A 21,635-nucleotide genomic window follows, 5' to 3' on the forward strand; every position below is an offset into this window, starting at 1 on the left:
ACAAGAAGAAAATAGAAGCTTTCGAAATGTGGTGCTACAGAAGAATGCTGAAGATTAGATGGGTAGATCACATAACTAATGAGGAGGTGTTGAATAGGATTGGGGAGAAGTTTGTGGCACAACTTGACTAGAAGAAGGGATCGGTTGGTAGGAGACATGTTTTGAGGCATCAAGGGATCACAAATTTAGCATTGGAGGGCAGTGTGGAGGGTAAAAATCGTAGAGGGAGACCAAGAGATGAAAACAGCATATACATTGTTTTCCATATGCCAGCGTGGAGGGTAAAAATCGTAGAGGGAGACCAAGAGATGAATACACTAAGCAGATTCAGAAGGATGTAGGTTGCAGTAGGTACTTGGAGATGAGATGAAGGAGCTTGGACAGGACAGAGTAGCATGGAGAGCTGCATCAAACCAGTCTCCGGACTGAAGATCACAATGACAACAACACTGTTATGATGGTGGTGGGGGGAGGGATTCCTCAGTTTAGGCAGCTTTTAAAGAACTGGATGTGGGACACGACTTTAACCAGGGAAAGGGATACTTTTCTCAAGGCCAACACATACTATTCTCATTCTTTCATAACCTCAAAACCTTCTCTCTCATTCGCTTCACCTGGTCCTCCCCAATACAGCATCCAACCTTCCTGGAGATTGACCTCCTCCTCTTTATTGCTCCATCCACAGTTCAGGTCACATTCAACCTAACAACCACCAACAGTGCCTGCATTTCGACAGCTGTAATCCTTTCCATGCCAAAAAATTGCTCCTATACAGCCTGGTCATCTGGGGATGGCGTATCTGCAATGACAAGAGCTCCCATGCCCAATAAGCTGCAGGTCTCACCACCAAGGCCTTAACATACAGGCAATTCTGCCCCCCGCCCCCACTAGTCCCCAAACAGATCTCCTGTGCCATTTCCTCATACCCCCCAAATCCTCCCATCAACCTTGAGAATCAGCTACAAAGAAGTGCCCCCACTTTGTCATCCAATACTACCCCGACAACTGAACCATGTCATTCATCAGGGCTTTTATTACCTATCATCATGACCTGGAGTGAGGGTATCCTACCCAAGATACTTGGCACTCCTCCTACAGTGGTGTTCTGTTACCCACCTAACCTTCACAGCATCCTAGTCCATCCCTATGCCATTTCCAGTCCCAACCCCCTGCCACAACGATCACATCCCGATGGAAGATCCAGTTGTAAGACCTGCTCAATCCACCCTACCAGCATTTTTTGTTCCAGTCCTGTCACAGATTCATCCTACCACATCAGAGGCTGGGCCACATGGGAAAGCAGCCAAACTGTGGCCAAGAGTGTGGTTGACCACCCTGTAACATAACATGCACCTAAACATAACATGCTTGATTTCAATGGCTGCTTCACAACCCAGGCTATCTGTATCCTCCACTCCACCACAACCACATTTTCTGAACTGCCCAGATGGGAGTTATACAACACACTCTCCACTCCTGAAATTATCCCAGCCTCAACCTACAGTAACCTACTATCCCCACTCTCTCCATCCAACAGTCCCCCCCCCCCCCCCAATGTCCTATCACCTCCTTCCCTCACCCTTACTGTGTGCCCCCCTCTGCCAATGCACCTGCCCATTTTTTCCCCATTCCTCCTCATCTCTTTTTCTGTTCCCTGTCCCCCCCCCCCACCCCCCTTTCCCCACAACCGCCAGACTGTGGCTGACAGTCTTGTCGTGCCTCCATGTAGTCCCTGCATGCTCCGTCACACATCACACATTGCTGTTCTCTCCTCCCAGTCGTGCCCAGCTGTCCCTCCCCTTTCCCTGCCCCACTTCACACTGCTGCTTTCACTCAACCTGACAGTTCCTTTTGTGCAACGTGACAGTTGCATTCTGGTTCGAGCTGCCAGAGATTGCAGTCATATGAGTGTGAGGAATGTTTGCTTGTGTAATGTAGGTTTTATCTTTTTTCCCCTTTTTCTGAAGAAAGCTTTGGCCAAAAGGTAAATGTGTAATATCTTTTTGTTGCATCTGTCTACAGGTCAATGTGTCATCTTTACAGTGATCAGAAAACAAAACAATTATTACAAGAAAATGACTACAGTTTTCAGAGCATAAAAACCTTTTGAGATAGTGTCAGAAGGGAAAAAGTGTTTCCTCATATGAAGTGTATCCCTGTAATACCAGTTGAGAGAACAGCCAGAGTGTGTCGTGTGCCAACACTGGTAATGCCCCATATTTGAAGACTACAGTCAAATCACAACATTTGCAGCCAATCAGCAACATTTTTATATTGACACATCCAGACCGTTTCAATCTCGAAGTAGCAATAGATGTGGATTATGATTTGTTACACAGTTCAGATTGACCTCCACTTTTCTATTTGCTCCATCAATTTGGTTCACAAATAGATTTCCTGAGCCATCTTAGCCAGCCCCAGAACCACTGACACTCATCAGAAAAAAACAAAGATGTCTATCTTCCATTACACAGCATTACTTTGTTCTTTTGTGTTTCAAATTATTTCTCCAACATGACTATAGCTTCTAAAGTAATGTACAACACACAGGTACAACACTCAATTCTTTACTGGGAATATGACCAAAGCGTGTCTATACTAATGGCAAAGGTCTGCTACAAAGCACACACTATCATACGAAGGACACAACATTGGTATCATCACATAGACTACTTGAAATCTTCATCCCATTAACAGCAACTCACAGGCTCATAAATGGGCAACCATTTTACAGGAAATTTTTGTTTTTATCACACACTTTGCCTGAGTTTGTATTAACCTCTGTATCTGAAGTCTTTATCCTTTTCACTGCCATTCGTTCTGCTGTAGTCATCCAAGTTTAGATTTACTTACTTCTTCACATTTGTAAGCTGCAACTTCCTTTGTTAAATTTTCTCCTGAGTTATTTCTTCTGCTCTGTTCCATGTTTCCCTTCTATCTGTCATACATTTCTGTCTTAGGTAAGCTTCAATGTCTTACTAGATCTTTCTTAAATCCGACTTCTTAGTGGTGAGCAATAATTTTAGTAGTTAGTAGCAATCATAGTGGCTCTCACAATGGACAACACTGCACCATTGTCCATACCAGGACTAGATAACTGGATTACAGAAAGTATACATCCCAATTTGAAAGTGGTGGAACTAGTGTATAAGCATGAACAAATTTAAATGATAAATACACGGGTAGAATTTAACTTCTAATTAGCAGCTGAGTGCTAGTTCAGCCACAAGGAATGTAAATAAACTGACACTGGCGAAATACATAAAACTGATTTATGGAAAAACCTAAATTTATTTGATAAGATGGAGTTTCAATTCTGTTCTTCTTCAATATTGGACCAGAGCCTTAAACAAGGTGCAATTTCACCTGAGAGAAGGCTGCTGTGTAAACAAGTTATTTGCGGGTACTATGCCACTTCCCCTTTCTGTGGCTCTGTTCTCTCCTTTTCCCCTTATAATCATGAAAGGACAAACAAACAGGGAAAATTTGCACACTCGGTACAAGGAAAAGAAACATTAAAAATCACGAATAGTGAGTTATTTACGTCATTAATTAATCTCTTAAATTAGTCAACATCTGGCATATGGAAAACAATGTATATGCTGTTTTCTAAATTCTTCACATTGTTTAAATTAATTTTTGAGGAGGCATTTTAAAAAATAGCCATTTCTAGAGCAGCAGCTAAGGAAAATAGATGGATAACATCATGTATTAGATAGTCCTCCCAAATACTTAAATTTCTAAGTTATTTGCAAAAGTGCTACACTAATCCACAGTTCCTAGTTTACTATGACAGGTATTAGAAAATATACAGGAGGGTATTACATGCTGAAAAAAAATCATTTGATGACAAAATAATATACAATGCAGGAAATAAAAGCAAAGTAGTTTGAGATGATGTAAAACAAGACACTGTAAAAGGCAGACAAGTGTAATAACACACAAATCAAAGATAGAAGCAGAATAATAGAAAATTCTCAGGAACACAAATTTTGTAAGTGACTATTTCTCTGGTACTGTGAAGAAGTTGCAACAAAATCTTGCTAAAGCAAATTTAGCACTTAGCTCTCACAATGAGTTACACAGCAAGCACAATAATAATGCCCCCTACAAAAGAGCTTGAAATCATAAAGACTACACAGAAATTAAAAAATAAGAAGCCAACAGGTAGAGATGAGTTATCATTCCCTGTTCTGAAGGTATGCGTAGAGAGCATACAAGACCCATTAACAAACATAATGCAGTCCTTTCATTCATATATTTTTCCAAAGTACCTAAAGCATGCACAAATTGTGCCCTTACTAATAAGAACGCTAACGTGCAAAGTACTGAAAACTTCCACTACTGTCTGCGTTCTCAAAGATTATCGAATTACTCTTACAGGATAGACTAATGAGTTAGATGAATAAATAAAATATTAATAACGACGCACACTTTGGTTTCCAGAGTGGGACAAGTACAACATCGGCCACTATGAAGTTCATAGAAGTGTTACTTGAAGCACTTGTTAAGGACGATTGTGACACAGGCATATTCTGAGAACTGTCCAAGACTTTTATATTCTTAGACTCGTTCAAGGCTTTTGACACGGCTGACTATAAAATATTACTAAACAAGCCAGAAACACTAGGTGTAAGAGGAATAGCAAATGAGTAGTTTAGTCTTATCTGAAAAACAGAGAGCAGAAAGTAGAGATTGTTCACTCACCTGCTAATGATAAAATTTTAGTAAAACAACTGTCAGACAAGAAACATGTAAACATAGGTGTTTTCAGAGTAGTGTACTGGGTCCAATTCTGTTCTGAATATATGGGTCAATCCATACCCTATGGTCCAGCACAGGTCGCTTGACCATCTCGAGGGGGGGGGGGGGGGGGGGGGAACTCATTTTTACTGGGTGAATACCCTAACGTTCCGTGGACTCAAAAACATTTTTAAAAAATTTTGTTGTTTTATCATTTGAAAATGACGGCCATTTTTGTTTGAGGCCGCAAGCAATTTTTTGCATTTGCTTTTTATCACCTAGCTCAATGTATTCATTAATATATTTTTAAAAGTCAAAGTTATTTTCAAGGTTAGCTACAAACACTTTAAAGAACTCTTCTCGTGGTTTTATGATTGTCACCATTCCTGTCCTGTCCTGTGTCATCCTCTGTTTGTATTCCATACTCTCAGGCATAAAACCGTCTTGTTCTGTTTCTTCAAACATGTCAAGTAAAGCTTGGCTGCCTAGATAATCTTGACTGTTCCCACAACCATACACCTGTAACTGTCAATATTGTGTGCCAGACCTTCCAAACGGTCTTAACAGTCAACTCTAAGATTGGCCACATCTATCATCAACTTTTACATTCTGCTCATACAAACAAAAGCAAATGTTATGGTACCAGGTGTCCCTGCAACAATAAATCATTTCGGTCTCAACTCACAAAATTTTGATTCCAACTTCAATGTCAGATGAATTTGTAAATAGCTCATTTAAGTTACACAGTATTGCCCTTTATTGTCTTTCAACCTCTAATTTAAACAAAAAAAAAAAAAAAAAAACAAAAAAAAACTCTATTTCTGAACAGTTTTCTGCAGGAGTAATTTCTTGGCATAAATATCTTTTGCACTATTACACTATGTAGTCCACTATATAGTACAGTTACTTTTTATATACACTCCTGGAAATGGAAAAAAGAACACATTGACACCAGTGTGTCAGACCCACCATACTTGCTCCGGACACTGCGAGAGGGCTGTACAAGCAATGATCACACGCACGGCACAGCGGACACACCAGGAACCGCGGTGTTGGCCGTCGAATGGCGCTAGCTGCGCAGCATTTGTGCACCGCCGCCGTCAGTGTCAGCCAGTTTGCCGTGGCATACGGAGCTCCATCGCAGTCTTTAACACCAGTAGCATGCCGCGACAGCGTGGACGTGAACCGTATGTGCAGTTGACGGACTTTGAGCGAGGGCGTATAGTGGCCATGCAGGAGGCCGGGTGGACGTACCGCCGAATTGCTCAACACATGGGGCGTGAGGTCTCCACAGTACATCGATGTTGTCGCCAGTGGTCGGCGGAAGGTGCACGTGCCCGTCGACCTGGGACCGGACCGCAGCGACGCACGGATGCACGCCAAGACCGTAGGATCCTACGCAGTGCCGTAGGGGACCGCACCGCCACTTCCCAGCAAATTAGGGACACTGTTGCTCCTGGGGTATCAGCGAGGACCATTCGCAACCGTCTCCATGAAGCTGGGCTACGGTCCCGCACACCGTTAGGCCGTCTTCCGCTCACGCCCCAACATCGTGCAGCCCGCCTCCAGTGGTGTCGCGACAGGCGTGAATGGAGGGACGAATGGAGACGTGTCGTCTTCAGCGATGAGAGTCGCTTCTGCCTTGGTGCCAATTATGGTTGTATGCGTGTTTGGCGCCGTGCAGGTGAGCGCCACAATCAGGACTGCATACGACCGAGGGACACAGGGCCACACCCGGCATCATGGTGTGGGGAGCGATCTCCTACACTGGCCGTACACCACTGGTGATCGTCGAGGGGACACTGAATAGTGCACGGTACATCCAAACCGTCATCGAACCCATCGTTCTACCATTCCTAGACCGGCAAGGGAACTTGCTGTTCCAACAGGACAATGCACGTCCGCATGTATCCCGTGCCACCCAACGTGCTCTAGAAGGTGTAAGTCAACTACCCTGGCCAGCAAGATCTCCGGATCTGTCCCCCATTGAGCATGTTTGGGACTGGATGAAGCGTCGTCTCACGCGGTCTGCACGTCCAGCACGAACGCTGGTCCAACTGAGGCGCCAGGTGGAAATGGCATGGCAAGCCGTTCCACAGGACTACATCCAGCATCTCTACGATCGTCTCCATGGGAGAATAGCAGCCTGCATTGCTGCGAAAGGTGGATATACACTGTACTAGTGCCGACATTGTGCATGCTCTGTTGCCTGTGTCTATGTGCCTGTGGTTCTGTCAGTGTGATCATGTGATGTATCTGACCCCAGGAATGTGTCAATAAAGTTTCCCCTTCCTGGGACAATGAATTCACGGTGTTCTTATTTCAATTTCCAGGAGTGTAGTTTCAATGGCGAGAAGGTTACACATAAAAAATAAACTATTTTAAAAAACAGGTTTTTAATTTTTTTTTTCAATTTTTTTTTGTAATGTTTTTGGTGGGGGATCTGAAAATTACGCTCTTACTAGACCTTTATGATCAAACTTCAGCATAAATGTCAAATCTGAGACTCAATTGGAAGTTATGGGGAAAAAATTAGAACAGGGCGTATACGTGGACAAGGAAAAAAAATTCCCGGATTTTTCCCGGTATTCCCGGTTGAAAATACACTTTGTCCTGCGTAAAAACACACTTTTTCCATGTTAAATAACATTATATTTCCCCTGCGAAACTTATCAGTCCTTTGATATGGTTATGATTTTATACACAGGTGTTGAATGGTTTTTGCGAGCATTACACTTTAAGATATGTCACACATATGTGCCAGTAAAATTTTTAATAGTGACAGAAGTGTCTGATCTTCGGGGTTTGAAATTCTTCTAAATGGCTCGTTATCAAAGAGTCAAATGCTCTGTGATTTAAGAAATTCATGGTACATTCTCGCACCCATTCACAATATTTTCCCGCGAACTGTTAAAAATAGGTTTGTTTCAGCAGTTGCCAGAGAGCGCAGATAACAGGCAACACCGTGCTTGCGCAGCTATCATGACGTAGGAAGCCCATATGTACGTACGTGTAAAACATTGAAAGATAATACATTATGTCATAAAAGAAACAAGACATCAGAGGATACACCAAGAGCATCAGTATTTCGTTAACCATGCTGAAATGTGCACATTTAAAGTGCACATTCGTATGTCCAGATGAAGTAGACCTCGACCTGATATTAAGTTTTTCAGTGTGGTTTTCAGGATTTAAAATTTCTTGGAGCACCAGTACTGTATTACATCATGTTTGGTTCTTTTTATGGCATAATACTATACGTGCTAGAAGATGAAAACGTGCACTTGAAATGCAGCGAACAGTTGAAACTAGCCAGTACTGTGGAATTAAACATTTCGTTTCAAATACATTGACTGCCTCTGCGGAAAAGGTTAATAATACTCAAATTTCTTTAGCAAACAGACAAAAATAACTTCACTGTCAGAAAGGTGGGGATAAAATAAAATCTGAAACTAATAACGTATTTTAGCCTTCCTTAATATGTGAATGTATTTTAATTCACTTGATATCTCCCGGCCACAAATATCCATTTTGTTTTCATTTGATGTGAGAGTAAACGAAGGAGAAACAGCAAAATTACTAAATGTAAACATGGGTCACGTGGAGACTACCCACTATAACTCAAGACTGCTCTGCGCATCAACCCCGGATCTACAATATTTGCTAACCAGGTCAATACTAAAAAAATCTAATTTTCAAAAATATGTTCATCTTGCAGTGCACATCTTTCTGAAAAGTCTGAAACATAAAACATATGTTTCGAGGAAATGTAAGACATGTTGTTTGGTCGTAAGTGTGCCAAAGTGCAGTGCCACGTCTCTTCAGATAGCATTCTTCTATCGCACGTCACTGTATTTCTCGCTCTGTGGTATTGAAATGTGTATATTTTGTAATGGATGCCATCAAACTACATTCAAGACAGTGGCAATTGAAATGTCCTGCGGTGCCTCTCCTGCTCCCCGTCAGCCAGTTTGACAGCCTGCCCCTTTAAAAAGAAAAAAAATCTAGCAATTAATAGTGAATGGGATTATTTGTAATCGGGATAACAAGAACTCTTCAGAAAATTTGCACTCTTTATTGCCTATTAGCTAACAACTTGCTGTTTTGTGTGACATAAAATTAAATATAGGATACATAAAACCAATAAAGACAAGAGCCAAGCAAGGAAGTAAACATTTCTTCAATTAGCTCCTAGCATTTTTCTTTTTTTCTCTAATCTTGCTACGGCTTTACATGGTGTGCTTTCCTTTCTGCAAAAGAATCTATTACCTCATCAAAGTTCATCAAACATTTTGCTACATGAAAAATCGAAATGTCGTAATCTAATACTGAAAATGCTGTTAATACAAATAATACCCAAGTCTGGTGTGGTTTCTCGATCGGATTACATCTATTTTGTCACTGTTGGCTAGATAAAACAAAATAGGCCTTTCTAATATTGGAGCAATTTTGTAAGACACATCTAATAAACGAGACAGTTTTGGAACAAATGGTCATTTTTATAACACGACAGAATATACACTCCTGGAAATGGAAAAAAGAACACATTGACACCGGTGTGTCAGACCCACCATACTTGCTCCGGACACTGCGAGAGGGCTGTACAAGCAATGATCACACGCACGGCACAGCGGACACACCAGGAACCGCGGTGTTGGCCGTCGAATGGCGCTAGCTGCGCAGCATTTGTGCACCGCCGCCGTCAGTGTCAGCCAGTTTGCCGTGGCATACGGAGCTCCATCGCAGTCTTTAACACTGGTAGCATGCCGCGACAGCGTGGACGTGAACCGTATGTGCAGTTGACGGACTTTGAGCGAGGGCGTATAGTGGGCATGCGGGAGGCCGGGTGGACGTACCGCCGAATTGCTCAACACATGGGGCGTGAGGTCTCCACAGTACATCGATGTTGTCGCCAGTGGTCGGCGGAAGGTGCACGTGCCCGTCGACCTGGGACCGGACCGCAGCGACGCACGGATGCACGCCAAGACCGTAGGATCCTACGCAGTGCCGTAGGGGACCGCACCACCACTTCCCAGCAAATTAGGGACACTGTTGCTCCTGGGGTATCGGCGAGGACCATTCGCAACCGTCTCCATGAAGCTGGGCTACGGTCCCGCACACCGTTAGGCCGTCTTCCGCTCACGCCCCAACATCGTGCAGCCCGCCTCCAGTGGTGTCGCGACAGGCGTGAATGGAGGGACAAATGGAGACGTGTCGTCTTCAGCGAGGAGAGTCGCTTCTGCCTTGGTGCCAATGATGGTCGTATGCGTGTTTGGCACCGTGCAGGTGAGCGCCACAATCAGGACTGCATACGACCGAGGCACACAGGGCCAACACCCGGCATCATGGTGTGGGGAGCGATCTCCTACACTGGCCGTACACCACTGGTGATCGTCGAGGGGACACTGAATAGTGCACGGTACATCCAAACCGTCATCTAACCCATCGTTCTACCATTCCTAGACCGGCAAGGGAACTTGCTGTTCCAACAGGACAATGCAAGTCCGCATGTATCCCGTGCCACCCAACGTGCTCTAGAAGGTGTAAGTCAACTACCCTGGCCAGCAAGATCTCCGGATCTGTCCCCCATTGAGCATGTTTGGGACTGGATGAAGCGTCGTCTCACGCGGTCTGCACGTCCAGCACGAACGCTGGTCCAACTGAGGCGCCAGGTGGAAATGGCATGGCAAGCCGTTCCACAGGACTACATCCAGCATCTCTACGATCGTCTCCATGGGAGAATAGCAGCCTGCATTGCTGCGAAAGATGGATATACACTGTACTAGTGCCGACATTGTGCATGCTCTGTTGCCTGTGTCTATGTGCCTGTGGTTCTGTCAGTGTGATCATGTGATGTATCTGACCCCAGGAATGTGTCAATAAAGTTTCCCCTTCCTGGGACAATGAATTCACGGTGTTCTTATTTCAATTTCCAGGAGTGTAATTCACGAAGTACCAATATCAAATGCCTATGAGGCCTACTACAAGCAAAAAGCTTTATCTTAATTTTATCCATTGTTTTTCAGTGTTTCATCCAGGACTGTTTTACTTTCGTAAAATGAAGAACAAACCGTCTTCAGTCACAAGCTGTGTTTATTTACTGCACTATGCATTTCGAGCCCTGGAGGCTCACCTTCAGGTGCTTTTTAGTGATTTACATCAGGTTTTTTAGTTGTTTGCCTGTTGATATTACATTTTTGTGTTAAAACATGGTATATTGTAGATACAAGTTTAACAGTGTTAATAATATGAAAATAACTTACAGTTTAACATTGTATTATGTCTCCTTCTGTTGTGTAGTTGGTATGTACTGCAAAATTAAAGATGTATATTGTGTATACCAACTGCACAACAGAAGCAGACATCATATAATGTTATACTGTAAGTTATTTTCATATTATTAACACTGTTAAACTTATATCTACAATATACCATGTTTTAACACAAAAATGTAATATCAACAGGCAAACAACTAAAAAACCTGATGTAAATCACTAAAAAGCGCCTGAAGATGAGCCTCCTGGGCTTGAAATGCATAGTGCAGTAAATAAACTGCAACTTGTGACTGAAGGCCGTTGGTTCTTCATTTTAAAAAAGCTTTATGTTAGGAAATAGTATCACATTTCATTCACACGCACCAGTGTCTCGAGGATGAGATCGAAAAGTAGTATTACTAAATTTTTATATAAATTTGGAATTGTCTTATTCTTCCATAATTTGTGTGATGTCCACATTTCTTCTCCTTCCTCATTCTAACACACAATCTTGTCATCACCAATTCTGTAGCTATTCCTGCCATTGTAAAAATTTGTTCGCTGATTAACTTCACTAAACCTGGCAGAATCACAGGTTTAGTTATCCCATGATTATTCTCCGGTTAGGCCTTGTTACATGTTCGTACAACACGTTTTCAGCTTTACTTTCACAATATATCTTAAGCGGCTGACAACTGATCCTCATTAGTGTAGTGCTCTGGCCAAAAATTTTCTGTCGAAATTTCATTTTCTCGGATACATCAAGAAGATAATACGTAATCTTTCTCACCTGTTATTCCTGCTAGTCATTTATTTCCATTTTGGAAGTCTGAATCTATGGATTTCGCTAGTAATTATAACAACGTTGATCATTCGCAAACCCAATCAACCACATAATCAGACAGTGATTAGCATTCATCTGTTCGGCTTTACTCCGCTCAGCTCGTATAGTCCCGTTCCCTTTTGTCTGTGGAAAGTTTATTTCTGGATGCGACGAGGATTCTCCTGACAGACACATCACATACACTATGCATGCATTCAAAACTCAACTTACGATTCATTCAGAAATCAACTTAAAATGTGTTCAAAAACCAACAGGGAAGTGTTTCAAAATCATACGAATAATTGATAGACAAACGTGGGCTGGATGCTAGGCGTTTTGTGAAACAAGATTTTTTTCCCTCAAGTATGTCAATTTGGCACCCCCTTTTCCCGGTAGCATCTAGCTGCTTGCTGCGACTGCTTGCACAGCCAACAGCCACATTCCTGTAGCCAGAAGCGGGAGAATCTACTACTTAAACATGACTCAACTGCACATGCGCATGAGCCCACTCGTAGCTGCTAGAACGAATCTAATGTAAACAGTTGTGTCTACACGCTCATTGGAGGTTTTTTTTTTTTTAATTATATATGAAGCAAGGCATAGTCTTCCTAAAGCCTTTGACACATTTCGCTTTGGCACACGCTTGCATGAGCACTGTGTGTCGTCGTCGTATATGGCGCATTTCCTTTGCAATTTTTATTTTCCTTTTTTCCTCTCGTTTATGTTTTATTTTTGACGTGTTATTCTGCAGAAGCGGGATACAGTAACATCCTTTGTTAGAGTATCATTTCTTACCAGTCAAAATTACAAAAATTTAACAGAAAACTAAAACAATGAAAAATTCCCAGAATTCTAAAAAATTCCTGGGTTTTTCCCGGATCTCCCGGGTCGTATACACCCTGTAGAAATATTAGTAAAAAATATGTTTTTGAACATCTGGGTCAATCCGTACCAAGTGGTCCAGCATTCAGAAAAAAAATGGTATTTGCTGAGTGAATTCCCTCACAATTATTCAGTAACAGGTTGCCCTAGACCTTTCAAATAAGAAGCATTTAGTTCATCACACACTGGACTATAAATTAAAATCATGACCACCAAGCAGAATATATTCCTTAATATAGTTTTAATGGTTCGAAACTATTGTTCATAAATTTAAAAAAAAAAAAAAACTTAATTTCTGTCGAGTATTTTTCCAAAGAAGGAGTAATTTCTCAGCCTTAATATGTTTTATGCTATTACACTACACAGTGTAGTTACTCTTTGTAGAGTATCAATAGTAAGAAGCTCACACTTAAAAATTATGTTAAAAAAGAGATTTTTTGAATTTTTTTTATTCTTCGGCCTGCAATATCTAAGTTAGGGGACCAGATAAAAATCTGAAAATTACGCACTTACTAGGCCATTATAATATCAAACTTCAGTATAAATTTCAACTTTGAGATTCAATGGAAAGTTACGAAAAAAATTACCAGTATGAGTCAAAAATATGATTCTTAATTCAGCAATATCTGGAATAATAAATAAAGTGTATCAGCTGCATACATTAAACAAATCTATGATCCTTTTTTTAATGAGCCAACTAATTACATTACCTTGCTCTCACGTTATATGTTTTTACCGTGTTGTTCATTGATCAACAGAGAAATTTCTTCACTCAGTCCAGGCGTTAGGTTGAAAGTTCGCCCAGTTGCAGTTTTAAATTCCAGAAGATGGGTTCTACAGTACATTTTTAACAGTCATCCAGCCTTGATCCTTTTGAACTTTTTTAAACGAGGTCATTGGTCCCGGTGGGTGGTAAAACGTAACATGCAAATCTTGGTTTTTGGCAATCAATATTATCAACGTCAGCAGTCCACCACTGTTTGCCATAAACACAAGCCACTATGTCCTTATTCTGAAGTGTCGGCAGTACAAGTTTTCCACACTGATGAAGTTCACTAACAGGGGATGTTGATGTAAACTTACACTTCAGCAAGTAATGTGACTAGGGTATAAAACAATGAAAAGATCAAGGGCCCTTAACCTTCTGACAACCACAGAATCTTTACTCCAAGACTTTGGTATAGGGTTCTTGTATTTCCTCATATTTGAGAAAAACATTGGTAATCTCTATTACTGTTCTTTACACAATTCAAACATTTCTTGAGGTGTAAATATCTGGTTCTCATAGGTCCGCTGCAGACTAGGTTTTATGCAGCTTGCTTAGTTGTACCTTCGATGCCATCACATTCTTCCCATGGCTTGATACAAAGAAAGTGATATTCTGCATCAAGTGCATGGTCTTCTTTGTGAAAGGTAATGTTAATATTTTTTTTTTAATTTTTATCAGTGAAGTAGATCAGTTTGTTTAAGTAAGGGTGGTGCTTTTTTGTGTGTATTGTTTATTGCAGTTTAAAAGTGTGCACTGTTGTAGCATTGTGTTCAAGTTATTCACTTATGACACAAACACTGTGACTCTTCAGTTTATTTTGATTTTTATAATTGAACACAAATGGATGAACTCTGGCCTGTTTGTTTACGCAGTGGCGCCCTTGTACTTCATCTTGAACAACAACGGAATAGAATTCATAAAAGTCACCAAGAACCAAGCATTCATCAATTGCCAAGGCTTGCTTATTGTCTTTCAGAAATTTACCCCGAGATTTTGCAATAAACTGATGCATTTTCAGGTTTTCAAGATTAGCTGCCAACACTTCAAACATCTCTTCCCATGGTTTTCTAATTGTCACTATTTCCACTTTGTCTTGTGTAACCCTTTGTTTGTATTCTATATTGTCAGGCATCAAACCATCTTGTTCTGATTCTTCAAACATGTCAAGTAAAGCATGTCTGCCGGGACAGTCTTGATATTTTCCCATGGTCATACAATTGTAACTATCACTATTGCAAATCAGAACTCTCAAAAGGTCTTAACAGTCAACTCTAAGATTAACCCCATGTATCATCAAATTTATATTCTGGTGGTTACTGTAATCTTCATGAAACCTAATAACCTTTTTGTACGTGTTTCCGTTCATGAAACTAGGTGCATTTTTCTCTTGTAATGCATATAAAATTCCCTCCTCTTTTACTAAATGCCTTGTTCATTTAATCAAACATTCTGGCACATTACATTCATCACCAATCTTCGCTAAACTCCAAGAATTGGTAGTAAACTGATAATCTTGACTTTATCCTCCCTGTTTGAAATAAAACATTTAGTTTTTAGCTTTTATGTCAAATCATCATATTTGGTTGGAGAATTTTTAGAACTTTCATCTGGTTTAGTGCAACTTTTCTTTTGAAACGAAACTTCCAAATTCTTTTGACAGTATTGTCACTTTCTCAATTTTTGCACACAATCCAAAAGGTACTTTTTCTTCACTTTGTTTTCTAATTTTAGTAGCAGGTGATACACCTTGGATTTCACAAGCTAAATCCACTTTTTTATAGTTTCTGAAGAGTCACAAAATTCTTTATCTGAAATATCACTATCCATTTCATTGTTTATGACAAATATCTTAGAATAACATGTTGAACACAATGACTTTCCTGGTATTGTATTGATAAAAAGCCTTTTATTTTTAGAATAATGATCAAATGTTACTTCTCTCAGATGTTTCGTTATAGGCTTCTCATTTTTTTTAAAAAGGTCCAAGCAAGACTGGATAAAAAGATGATGAAGCTTCTGTACGTATTTAATTTTTTGGTACATGCTAGTTGAGTTAACCTATGAGCCAACTCATGAGTTAAGACAACACTTTATATTCTTATCTGCAATCTTCAATTAAATAATTTCAGTATATCCAGCGTGGATGACGAACTGCGACTGCAATTTAAATTGGCAATTTATCTGATAATAAATATGCAACCAGTCACTTATTTATGATTTAATCAACTGAACATGTTTTCGGGTCGCCGCAGACTCATTATCAGATGGTGGTGTTTCAAGAACACTATGTTGTGGACCAAATGCTGCTACATGCAGTGCTGGTGAGTGCACTGCCTTGTGGTATCCGTATCAGATCTCTTCCCAAAACGTACATTATTAAGCTATGTACACAAATGTAGACAGTATTTAGCTACAACTGGTTTTACACTGATTCACTGAAAGTAAAAACTGGATGTTTTTACAAAGAACATGCAGTAAATCAATTATACAATTTAAATACATCAGTTTAAAGAAACTAATGATTATTTGTTGAGCCAACCCTCTGCTCAAAGTTTCAGCAGGCTAGGAGCCAGCGTCTGCAATTATGTACAGGCTCCAGAAAAGTCTGGACAAGTTGATGTGTTGTCTGCTTCCTTCCACCAACATCCATCCACTCATACTCAGTTAACTACGAAGTCTTGAAGTGTGCAGTTAAAAAAATTGAGTCTAAGTGTTCTATCTGTGTTCTTGTTAATGAAGGTTATCACAAAAGTGCATATATAGTGTTTCCCAAAGCCATTACTTTAATGGAAGATTACAATAAAGATGTAAACATGTTTTTCTTAAGAGTTGGCTCAGAGGTTAAATTAATTTGGAAATACCATGAAATGAAATACTTTAAAAAAAATCTATCACCTTTATGGTCAGTCTTGCTTCGGCCCTTTTCAGAAACAACAACAAAAGGTCTGAGAGAAATAATGGTAGATCATTATACTAAAAATAAAAGCCCTTTTATCAATACCACCAGCAAAACCATTGTGTCCAACATGTTATCCTGAGATATTTGTAATTAACAAATAAAGGGAAAGAGACAGCTTAGAAGTTCTGGGTCACAAAATTCTGAGGATTTTTGTAGTTCAGAAAATTAAAAAATAGATTCAACTTGCTGTAAAAATAATTTGGAAGTTTCATTTCAAAAGAAAATTTGTACTAGACCAGATGGAAGTTCTAAAATCTCACCAACCGAATATGATGATCTGATGGAAAAGCTAAAAACTTCATGCATATTTCAAACAAAGGGGATAAAATTAAACTATCGGATTACTGCCAAATTCTTGTTTGAGTAAAAGTTAGTGATGAATTTAATGTGTCACAATGTTTGGTTAAATTAACAAGGCATTTATTGGAAGAACAGGGAATTTTACTTGCATTACAAATCAAAGATTCACCTACTTTGATAGATGCAAACACTACCAAAAAGCTTATTACCTTTTATAAAGATGACAACAAGATCCTGGCAAAAAAGACTGTGTTACTGTGGAGGAAGTGGAGGGGGGGTAGACGCTACTAACATTCAAAGACAAAAAAGGTTAATACTGAGTCATTTAAATAAACTATTCACTGAATTCAAAAAAGAAAAACCTGACACTGAAACTGGAAGATCGAAATTTTGCAAGTTGAGATTGAAATGGCGTATTGTTGCAGGGGCATCTGGCAGCATAATGTTTGCATTTGTTTGTATCAGCAGAACGTAAAAGTTGATGATAGATGGGACCAATCTCAGAGTTGACTATAAAGACCTTTTGGCAAGGTGTGGCGTGCAATATGGACAGTTATAGTTGTATGATCATGTGAAAATGTCAAGATTGTCCAGGCAAACAATCTGCAATTGCCATTTTTGAAGAACTGGAACAAGATGATTCGATGCCTGTCAATATAGAATACAAACAATCACTTTTTTCATGTGTTTGTAGCTAACCTTGAAAACCCAACATGCATCATTTTATTGCCAGGGTAAATTTCTGAAAGACAAAATGCAAACCTCTGTAGTAGAGGAATGCTTAGTTCTTGCTGACTCTTACAAACTTTATTCCTTTGTTGTTCAAAATTAAGTACAATGGCACCACTAGGTAAACAAACACGTCAGAGTTCATCCATTTGTGTTCTATTATAAAGTTCAAGACAAAATAAAGAGTCACAGTTTTTGTGTCATAAGTGAACACAATGTGCTCGCTTTTCAACTGCAATTAACAAACCACACACAACAGCAATACACTGCCATAAACAAACTGATCTACTTCCCTGATGACGATGCAAGCCAATATAAAAATTTAAAAAACAAATTATTAACATCTCCTTTGACAAAGAAGACTGTGCACTTGATGCAGAATGGCACTTTTTTCCATCATGCCATGAGGAGAACGCATATGATGATGTTGGAGGTACAACTAAGCAAGTTGTCAGGAAAGCTAGACTGCAGAGGACCTATGAGAACCATATCTTTACACCTCAAGGAATGTTTAAATTATGTAATGAACAGGTAATAGGGATTACCTATGTTTTTGTGAAATATGAGGAAATACATGAACTCTATACCAAAGTGTTGGAGGAAAGATTCAGTGACTGTCAGAAGGCTAAAGGCACTTGATCTTTTCATTGTTTTATACCCCAGTCACACAATTTGCTTAAGCGTAAGTTTACATCAACATCCCCTGATTTATAATGGTGGATTGTTGAAGTTCATAGTTTTGATTGTCAATACTAGGATGTGCATGTTATATTTTACCATCCGCCAGGACCAAGGACCTCATTCAAAAAAGCTAAGTAAGGATGAGGTTTTGATACCAGTTAAAAATGTACTAAAAAAGCTCTCCCCCCTGGAATTCACAACTGTGACTGGGCTAACCTTTAACCCAATGCCCAAACTGAGTGAAGAAATTTCTCAGATGTTCAATGAATGTTGTAGTAAAAAGAAATAAGATGAAAACAAGATAATGTAATTAGTTGGCAAATTTAAATTATGCAACTGATGTATTTTATTGCTTTATCTAGATATTGGAAATGTTAAAAAATGTATTTTCGGCTCATATTTGCAATTTTTTTCATAACTTCCAATTGGATCTTAAAGCTGAAATTTATACTGAAGTTTGATATCATAAATGTCTGTTAAGTTTGTAATTTTCAGACTTTTATTTGGTCCCCCAACAAAGACATTTCAGGATAAAAAATTTAAAAATTCAAAAAATATGTTTTATTTACTAGTTATTTTTTATCAGTAATCTTCTCACCATTGATACTCTACAAGAAGTAACCATACTACATGATGTATTAGCACAAAAAATTATTAAGGCTGAGAAATTACTTCTCCTGTGAGAAACCACTGTTCAAAAATTGAGATCTTTTAATTTGCGGACAATAACTTTTAGCTATTACAAATATATTAAGGAATAGATTCAGCTAGGCGATAACAGTTATATTTTGTAGGCTAGAACACACTTAACTAAACACTTTTTTTTTGTGAAAGGCCTAGGGCAATTAATTACTTAATAATTTAAAAAATGCAGATGCTTGCAAAATCAAAACACAGCTTGCAGCCTGAAACAAAAATAGCCACCATTTCTAAATGATAAACAATATAAAATTTTTAAAAATATTTTTAGTCCACTAAACATCAGGGACTTCACCCAGTAAATAGAAAATTTTACTCAGGCGGCCAAGCTACTAAACTTTTTTTTTTTTTTCCTTTTTCTTTTTTTTTCCTGGACACATTTACAAATGACTTTCCAGGCAGTATAAGACACGGAGAAAAAGTTCTCTTTGCTGGTGATGACAACATCATAGTCACTGAGAAAACACCAGAACTCCTATTAGAGAAATCAAATGAAATTCTGAAGGATGTTTATGATTGAGCAATGAGTAATTATAATGCAGAACATAAAGAAAACAGTATGCACTTCAGCATAAAGAGGAACACAATTCTGTTGCATTAGGCATAGCTGATAAATTTGTAGATTGTGCAACTAGCACAAGGTTTTATGGATGAATATTGATTGTTAATTAATATGGAAAAACACAAAAAGATTCTGGCAAAAAGAATGGTATCTGCATTTTTTGCTCTTAGGATTCTATCATGTGATTGTAACAGTCAATGTCTTGTGGTGACATACTAGTCTTACACTCAATTCTTATCAATGACATTTTTTCTGGGAATCGAATGTGGAAAATATGGATATAATTTTTAAAATGTGGAAAAGGGGCATCAGAATAATAACTAGAAGCAGTTATCAGGCACACTGTAAAGAACTGTTTTAAAAAACTGAAAATTGGAAAATCCAGGATGAAATGTAACAATATTATGAAAAGGGTAGTCACTGCTCACCATGTAGTGGATATGCTGAGCTGCAGTCAGGCACAACAAAAAGACTACCAGAAAATGAGCTTTTGGCCAACAAGGCCTTCATCAGAGATAGGACATGCACTCGTGCGCCCGCATACACGAGCGCGCATGCACACAAACGCGCCTCACACGCATGACTGCAGTCTCTGACTGCTGAGGCCACACACACTCCACATCTCTGCTATATAGTGAGCAGCAACTACCCTTTCATAACACTGTTTAAAAAAAAACTGAGTTGTTTTACTCCAGCAAGTAAGCATGTCTACCAATCAGTTGTGTATATCAGGGAAGACATTAAAAATTATTTCACTAATAGTTCTATATATAATCAAGGAACAAGAGTCAGTTTGGACTTATTATTTACCAAGGGAACACACACACAAGACTCAATACAGCATTTCTAGCCTAGAAGAAATTTGCATAAAATCCCAAGGGAGGTGAAAAAAGTTACTAAAATACACCTGTTTAAAAGGCAGCTGAAATGTTGAATACTTCAAAATCAAATATTACTTAGAGGAATCAGAGCAGCAGTACTGTACTTTTATAAGAAAATCATGTGCCAAGATCTAAAGCATATGAGAGCAACATCTTGTCATTCTCCTGAGTTCAACGACTCACTCATCATGCGAAGTGGGATGCTGATTTAATTTTTCAGGTGGACTGATGGGGGGGGGGAATGTAGACAGTTTTCAGAATGGACTGGAATCAGTGTTCCAAATGGACTGGAGTTAGTGCAAAGGAGTATAGCAGCAAGTTAATGGTTCTGGAGTCATCAGTGGGGGGTCCTTGATGTATGCAGTGATAAAGAGTGTGTATATATCAAGAATCACTGCACAATAGGGATCAACCAAATGAGGCAGTGCAGTTGCAACAGATACTGACCTTATTTTCAGTAGGATGGAGCCTACTGCATTTGGCCATCTTGATTTAGGTTTTCCTTGGTTTCTCTAAGTCACTTCAGGCAAATGCCAAGATGGTTCCCCTCATCAAGCCCACAGGTGATCACCTGTCCTATCCTCTTAAAGCAGTGTGTATGTATATGTTCTGAGCTATTAATTTGCAGTAAATTTGGATGGCAAATCCTATATCATTGTAAGGTGATTCCTGGATGAATGAATGACTGACTACATAAATAAATGTACATTTCATATAATACAACATAAATATTCTTAGTAGCTACAACATTAAAGCATATGTAAAATCCAAGTCACACTGTACGAATTCACTAGTAGAAGACTGGACATAAAAATATAGGAATGATATAAAATAAGGTTCATTATTTTTTGCTACCAGAACTTGGCACTGTTCTTCAGCAGTAACAAATGGACACGAGCTGCCACAATATGTGGAAAAGAGGATGCCAATTATCCACAATCAAGATCAAAAGAAACCTAATACAGGCAGGAATGAAAGGAATGTAAAGAAAAAGTATTACAGAAATAAAACTTTTTTTTCTACTTTAATTTGCAGTCTGCACAGTGTTGAATAACTTCTCTCTATGTAACTGATCTATTTATTATTTATCTCATCTGTGGCACCTCTTTCTCTTCAGTTTTGCAAAATTCTAAACCCAAATTAAAAATTGTAAGATAAGTGAGCATTTTTTGATCAGTTCCTCAACATCACCACATTTCTGTCACTTTAACTCTCTCTCTTCTCCCTTAATTCCGAATAAACAAGAAAAAATTAAATAAAAGCACACATAATTAATGTCCACAAAAATCATTCTCCTTTCCAAACTAAAAGGCTAAATTTTCTTTCATTACAGCAATGCAGTAATGCATCATA

The 21,635-nt window shown here is 39.1% G+C and overlaps 1 protein-coding gene across 4 annotated transcripts in view; it reads right to left on the reverse strand.

The window, feature by feature from the left end:
• The window catches only part of LOC126260954 (uncharacterized), a 190,809-nt gene that overhangs the window by 106,154 nt on the left and 63,020 nt on the right, over positions 1–21,635 (reverse strand). The gene's annotated exons all lie outside the window — the stretch shown is intronic.

This window comes from Schistocerca nitens, chromosome 5 (assembly GCF_023898315.1).
Source record: "Schistocerca nitens isolate TAMUIC-IGC-003100 chromosome 5, iqSchNite1.1, whole genome shotgun sequence".
In the NCBI taxonomy this organism is placed as follows: Eukaryota; Metazoa; Arthropoda; class Insecta; order Orthoptera; family Acrididae; genus Schistocerca; species Schistocerca nitens.